Raw genomic sequence first — 7,710 nt, 5'->3', positions numbered from 1 at the left:
CTCCTAGGACCCGATGTATTGAGTCCTCCTGTCCGATAGAGCGGCGCTCCTAGGTCTGGATGTATTGAGTCCTCCTGGCTGATAGGGCGGCGCTCCTAGGTCCCGATCTATTGAGTCCTCCTGTCCGATAGGGCGGCGCACCTAGGTCTGGATGTATTGAGTCCTCCTGGCCGATAGGGCGGCGCTCCTTGGTCTGGATGTATTGAGTCCTCCTGGCTGATAGGGCGGCCCTCCTATATCCCGATGTATTGAGTCCTCCTGTCCGATAGGGCGGCGCTCCTAGGTCCCGATGTATTAAGTCCTCCTGTCCGATAGGGCGGCGCTCCTTGGTCTGGATGTATTGAGTCCTCCTGGCCGATAGGGCAGTGCTCCTAGATCTGGATGTATTGAGTCCTCCTGGCTGATAGGGCGTCGCTCCAAGGTCCCGATGTATTGAGTCCTCCTGTCCGATAGGGCGGCGCTCCTTGGTCTGGATGAATTGAGACCTCCTGGCCAATAGGGCGGCGCTCCTTGGTCTGGATGTATTGAGTCCTCCTGGCTGATAGGGCGGCGCTCCTAGGTCCCGATGTATTGAGTCCTCCTGTCCGATAGGGCGGCGCTCCTAGGTCTGGATGTATTGATTCCTCCTGTCCGATAGGGAGGCGCTCCTAGGTCTGGATGTATTGTGTCCTCCTGGCCGATAGAGCGGCGCTCATAGGTCTGGATGTATTGAGTCGTCTGGCCGATAGGTCAGCGCTCCTAGGTCTGGATGTATCGAGTACTCCTGGCTGATAGATAAGCGCTCCTAGGTCTGGATGTATTGAGACCTCCTCGCCGATAGGGCGGCGCTCCTTGGTCTGGATGTATTGAGTCCTCATGGCCGATAGGGCGGCGCTCCTTGGTCTGGATGTATCGAGTCCTCCTGGCCGATAGGTCGGCGCTCCTTGGTCTGGATGTATCGTGTCCTCCTGGCCGATAGAGCGGCGCTCCTTGGTGTGGATATATCGTGTCCTCCTGGCCGATAGGGCGGCGCTCCTAGGTCTGGATGTATTGAGTCCTCTTGGCCGATAGGGCGGCGCTCCTAGGCCTGGATGTATTGAGTCCTCCTGGCCGATAGAGCGGCGCTCCTTGGTCTGGATGTATCGAGTCCTCCTGGCCGATAGAGCGGCGCTCCTAGGTCTGGATGCATTGAGTCCTTCTGGCCGATAGGGAGGCGCTCCTAGGTCTGGATGTATTGAGTCCTCCTGGCCGATAGGGCGGCGCTCCTTGGTCTGGATGTATTGAGTCCTCCTGACCGATAGGGCAGTGCTCCTAGGTCTCGACGTATTGAGTCCGCCTGGCCGATAGGGCGGCGCTCCTTGGTCTGGATGTATTGAGTCCTCCTGGCTGATAGGGCGGCGCTCCTAGGTCCCAATCTATTGAGTCCTCCTGTCCGATAGGGCGGCGCTCCTAGGTCTCGATGTATTGAGTCCTCCTGTCCGATAGGGAGGCGCTCCTACGTCTGAATGTATTGAGTCCTCCTGTCCGATAGGGCGGCGCTCCTAGGTCTGGTTGCATTGAGTCCTCCTGGCTGATAGGGCGGCGCTCCTAGGTCTGGATGTTTTGAGTCCTCCTGGCTGATAGGGCGGCGCTCCTAGGTCACGATGTTGTGACTCCTCCTGTCCGATAGGGCGGCGCTCCTAGGTCTGGATGTATTGAGTCCTCCTGTCCGATAGTGTGGCGTTCCTAGGTCTCGATGTATTGAGTCCTGCTGGCCGATAGGGCGGCGCTCCTTGGTCTGGATGTATTGAGTCCTCCTGGCTGATAGGGCGGCGCTCCTAGGTCTGTATGTATTGAGTCCTCCTGGCCGATAGGGCGGCGCTCCTTGGTCTGGATGTATTGAGTCCTCCTGGCCGATAGGGCGGCCCTCCTTGGTCTGGATGTATTGAGTCCTCCTGGCCGATAGGGCGGCGCTCCTAGGTCTGTATGTATTGAGTCCTCCTGGCCGATAGGGCGGCGCTCCTTGGTCTGGATGTATTGAGTCCTCCTGGCTGATAGGGCGGCGCTACTTGGTCTGGATGTATTGAGTCCTCCTGTCCGATAGGGCGGCGCTCCTTGGTCTGGATGTATTGAGTCCTCCTGGCCGATAGGGCGGCGCTCCTAGGTCTGGATGTATTGAGTCCTCCTGGCCGATAGTGCAGTGCTCCTATGTCTGGATGTATTGAGTCCTCCTGGCAGATAGGGCGGCGCTCCTAGGACCCGATGTGTTGAGTCCTCCTGTCCGATAGGGCGGCGCACCTAGGTCTTGATGTATTGAGTCCTCCTGGCCGATAGGGCGGCGCTCCTTGGTCTGGATGTATTGAGTCCTCCTGGCCGATAGGGCAGTGCTCCTACGTCTGGATGTATTGAGTCCGCCTGGCCGATAGGGCGGCGCTCCTTGGTCTGGATGTATTGAGTCCTCCTGGCTGATAGGGAGGGGCTCCTAGGTCCCGATCTATTGAGTCCTCCTGTCCGATAGGGCGGCGCTCCTAGGTCTGGATGTATTGAGTCCTCCTGTCCGATAGGGAGGCGCTCCTACGTCTGAATGTATTGAGTCCTCCTGTCCGATAGGGCGGCGCTCCTAGGTCTGCTTGTATTGAGTCCTCCTGGCTGATAGGGCGGCGCTCCTAGGTCTGGATGTATTGAGTCCTCCTGGCTGATAGGGCGGCGCTCCTAGGTCCCGATGTTGTGAGTCCTCCTGTCCGATAGGGCGGCGCTCCTAGGTCTGGATGTATTGAGTCCTCCTGTCCGATAGTGTGGCGTTCCTAGGTCTGGATGTATTGAGTCCTCCTGGCCGATAGTGCGGCGCACCTTGGTCTGGATGTTTTGAGTCCTCCTGGCCGATAGGGCGGCGCTCCTAGGTCTGTATGTATTGAGTCCTCCTGGCCGATAGGCCGGCGCTCCTTGGTCTGGATGTATTGAGTCCTCCTGGCCGATAGGGCGGCGCTCCTTGGTCTGGATGTATTGAGTCCTCCTGGCCGATAGGGCGGCGCTCCTAGGTCCGTATGTATTGAGTCCTCCTGGCCGATAGGGCGGCGCTCCTTGCTCTGGATGTATTGAGTCCTCCTGGCTGATAGGGCGGCGCTACTTGGTCTGGATGTATTGAGTCCTCCTGGCCGATAGGGCAGCGCTCCTTGGTCTGGATGTATTGAGTCCTCCTGGCTGATAGGGCAGCGCTCCTTGGTCTGGATGTATTGAGTCCTCCTGGCCGATAGGGCAGTGCTCCTAGGTCTGGATGTATTGAGTCCTCCTGGCAGATAGGGCGGCGCTCCTTGGACCCGATGTGTTGAGTCCTCCTGTCCGATAGAGCGGCGCTCCTAGGTCTGGATGTATTGAGTCCTCCTGGCCGATAGGGGGGCGCTCCTAGGTCTGGATGTATTGAGTCCTCCTGGCTGATAGGGCGGCGCTCCTAGGTCCCGATCTATTGAGTCCTCCTGTCCGATAGGGCGGCGCACCTAGGTCTCGATGTATTGAGTCCTCCTGGCTGATTGGGCGGCGCTCCTTGGTCTGGATGTATTGAGTCCTCCTGGCTGATAGGGCGGCGCTCCTATATCCCGATGTATTGAGTCCTCCTGTCCGATAGGGCGGCGCTCCTAGGTCCCGATGTATTAAGTCCTCCTGTCCGATAGGGCGGCGCTCCTTGGTCTGGATGTATTGAGTACTCCTGGCCGATAGGGCAGTGCTCCTAGGTCTGGATGTATTGAGTCCTCCTGGCTGATAGGGCGTCGCTCCTAGGTCCCGATGTATTGAGTCCTCCTGTCCGATAGGGCGGCGCTCCTTGGTCTGGATGAATTGAGTCCTCCTGGCCAATAGGGCGGCGCTCCTTGGTCTGGATGTATTGAGTCCTCCTGGCTGATAGGGCGGCGCTCCTAGATCCCGATGTATTGAGTCCTCCTGTCTGATAGGGCGGCGCTCCTAGGTCTGGATGTATTGATTCCTCCTGTCCGATAGGGAGGCGCTCCTAGGTCTGGATGTATTGTGTCCTCCTGGCCGATAGAGCGGCGCTCCTAGATCTGGATGTATTGAGTCCACTGGCCGATAGGTCAGCGCTCCTACGTCTGGATGTATCGAGTACTCCTGGCTGATAGATAAGCGCTCCTAGGTCTGGATGTATTGAGCCCTCCTCGCCGATAGGGCGGCGCTCCTTGGTCTGGATGTATTGAGTCCTCATGGCCGATAGGGCGGCGCTCCTTGGTCTGGATGTATCGAGTCCTCCTGGCCGATAGGTCGGCGCTCCTTGGTCTGGATGTATCGTGTCCTCCTGGCCGATAGAGCGGCGCTCCTTGGTGTGGATATATCGTGTCCTCCTGGCCGATAGGGCGGCGCTCCTAGGTCTGGATGTATTGAGTCCTCCTGGCCGATAGGGCGGCGCTCCTAGGCCTGGATGTATTGAGTCCTCCTGGCCGATAGAGCGGCGCTCCTTGGTCTGGATGTATCGAGTCCTCCTGGCCGATAGAGCGGCGCTCCTAGGTCTGGATGCATTGAGTCCTTCTGGCCGATAGGGAGGCGCTCCTAGGTCTGGATGTATTGAGTCCTCCTGGCCGATAGGGCGGCGCTCCTTGGTCTGGATGTATTGAGTCCTCCTGGCCGATAGGGCAGTGCTCCTAGGTCTCGACGTATTGAGTCCGCCTGGCCGATAGGGCGGCGCTCCTTGGTCTGGATGTATTGAGTCCTCCTGGCTGATAGGGCGGCACTCCTAGGTCCCAATCTATTGAGTCCTCCTGTCCGATAGGGCGGCGCTCCTAGGTCTCGATGTATTGAGTCCTCCTGTCCGATAGGGAGGCGCTCCTACGTCTGAATGTATTGAGTCCTCCTGTCCGATAGGGCGGCGCTCCTAGGTCTGGTTGCATTGAGTCCTCCTGGCTGATAGGGCGGCGCTCCTAGGTCTGGATGTTTTGAGTCCTCCTGGCTGATAGGGCGGCGCTCCTAGGTCACGATGTTGTGACTCCTCCTGTCCGATAGGGCGCCGCTCCTTGGTCTGGATGTATTGAGTCCTCCTGTCCGATAGTGTGGCGTTCCTAGGTCTCGATGTATTGAGTCCTGCTGGCCGATAGGGCGGCGCTCCTTGGTCTGGATGTATTGAGTCCTCCTGGCCGATAGGGCGGCGCTCCTAGGTCTGTATGTATTGAGTCCTCCTGGCCGATAGGGCGGCGCTCCTTGGTCTGGATGTATTGAGTCCTCCTGGCCGATAGGGCGGCCCTCCTTGGTCTGGATGTATTGAGTCCTCCTGGCCGATAGGGCGGCGCTCCTAGGTCTGTATGTATTGAGTCCTCCTGGCCGATAGCGCGGCACTCCTTGGTCTGGATATATTGAGTCCTCCTGGCTGATAGGGCGGCGCTACTTGGTCTGGATGTATTGAGTCCTCCTGTCCGATAAGGCGGCGCTCCTTGGTCTGGATGTATTGAGTCCTCCTGGCCGATAGGGCGGCGCTCCTTGGTCTGGATGTATTGAGTCCTCCTGGCCGATAGTGCAGTGCTCCTAGGTCTGGATGTATTGAGTCCTCCTGGCAGATAGGGCGGCGCTCCTAGGACCCGATGTGTTGAGTCCTCCTGTCCGATAGAGCGGCGCTCCTAGGTCTGGATGTATTGAGTCCTCCTGGCCGATAGGGCGGCGCTCCTAGGTCTGGATGTATTGAGTCCTCCTGGCTGATAGGGCGGCGCTCCTAGGTCCCGATCATTTGACTCCTCCTGTCCGATAGGGCGGCGCACCTAGGTCTTGATGTATTGAGTCCTCCTGGCCGATAGGGCGGCGCTCCTTGGTCTGGATGTATTGAGTCCTCCTGGCCGATAGGGCAGTGCTCCTACGTCTGGATGTATTCAGTCCGCCTGGCCGATAGGGCGGCGCTCCTTGGTCTGGACGTAGTGAGTCCTCCTGGCTGATAGGGCGGGGCTCCTAGGTCCCGATCTATTGAGTCCTCCTTTCCGATAGGGCGGCGCTCCTAGGTCTGGATGTATTGAGTCCTCCTGTCCGATAGGGAGGCGCTCCTACGTCTGAATGTATTGAGTCCTCCTGTCCGATAGGGCGGCGCTCCTAGGTCTGGTTGTATTGAGTCCTCCTGGCTGATAGGGCGGCGCTCCTAGGTCTGGATGTATTGAGTCCTCCTGGCTGATAGGGCGGCGCTCCTAGGTCCCGATGTTGTGAGTCCTCCTGTCCGATAGGGCGGCGCTCCTAGGTCTGGATGTATTGAGTCCTCCTGTCCGATAGCGTGGCGTTCCTAGGTCTGGATGTATTGAGTCCTCCTGGCCGATAGTGCGGCGCACCTTGGTCTGGATGTATTGAGTCCTCCTGGCCGATAGGGCGGCGCTCCTAGGTCTGTATGTATTGAGTCCTCCTGGCCGATAGGGCGGCGCTCCTTGGTCTGGATGTATTGAGTCCTCCTGGCCGATAGGGCGGCGCTCCTTGGTCTGGATGTATTGAGTCCACCTGGCCGATAGGGCGGCGCTCCTAGGTCCGTATGTATTGAGTCCTCCTGGCCGATAGGGCGGCGCTCCTTGGTCTGGATGTATTGAGTCCTCCTGGCTGATAGGGCGGCGCTACTTGGTCTGGATGTATTGAGTCCTCCTGGCCGATAGGGCAGCGCTCCTTGGTCTGGATGTATTGAGTCCTCCTGGCCGATAGGGCGGCGCTCCTAGGTCTGGATGTATTGAGTCCTCCTGGCCGATAGGGCAGTGCTCCTAGGTCTGGATGTATTGAGTCCTCCTGGCAGATAGGGCGGCGCTCCTTGGACCCGATGTGTTGAGTCCTCCTGTCCGATAGAGCGGCGCTCCTAGGTCTGGATGTATTGAGTCCTCCTGGCCGATAGGGGGGCGCTCCTAGGTCTGGATGTATTGAGTCCTCCTGGCTGATAGGGCGGCGCTCCTAGGTCCCGATCTATTGAGTCCTCCTGTCCGATAGGGCGGCGCACCTAGGTCTCGATGTATTGAGTCCTCCTGGCTGATTGGGCGGCGCTCCTTGGTCTGGATGTATTGAGTCCTCCTGGCTGATAGGGCGGCGCTCCTATATCCCGATGTATTGAGTCCTCCTGTCCGATAGGGCGTCGCTCCTAGGTCCCGATGTATTAAGTCCTCCTGTCCGATAGGGCGGCGCTCCTTGGTCTGGATGAATTGAGTCCTCCTGGCCAATAGGGCGGCGCTCCTTGGTCTGGATGTATTGAGTCCTCCTGGCTGATAGGGCGGCGCTCCTAGATCCCGATGTATTGAGTCCTCCTGTCTGATAGGGCGGCGCTCCTAGGTCTGGATATATTGATTCCTCCTGTCCGATAGGGAGGCGCTCCTAGGTCGGGATGTATTGTGTCCTCCTGGCCGATAGAGCGGCGCTCCTAGGTCTGGATGTATTGAGTCCACTGGCCGATAGGTCAGCGCTCCTAGGTCTGGATGTATCGAGTACTCCTGGCTGATAGATAAGCGCTCCTAGGTCTGGATGTATTGAGCCCTCCTCGCCGATAGAGTGGCGCTCCTTGGTCTGGATGTATTGAGTCCTCATGGCCGATAGGGCGGCGCTCTTCGGTCTGAATGTATTTTCTCCTCCTGGACGATAGTGCGGCGCTCCTTGGTCTGGATGTATCGAGTCCTCCTGGCCGATAGGGCGGCGCTCCTTGGTCTGGATGTATCGTGTCCTCCTGGCCGATAGAGCGGCGCGCCTTGGTGTGGATATATCGTGTCCTCCTGGCCGATAGGGCGGCGCTCCTAGGTCTGGATGTATTGAGTCCTCCTG

Source organism: Chiloscyllium punctatum, chromosome Y (assembly GCF_047496795.1).
Source record: "Chiloscyllium punctatum isolate Juve2018m chromosome Y, sChiPun1.3, whole genome shotgun sequence".
Lineage (NCBI taxonomy): Eukaryota > Metazoa > Chordata > Chondrichthyes > Orectolobiformes > Hemiscylliidae > Chiloscyllium > Chiloscyllium punctatum.
This window is presented reverse-complemented; position numbering follows the sequence as displayed.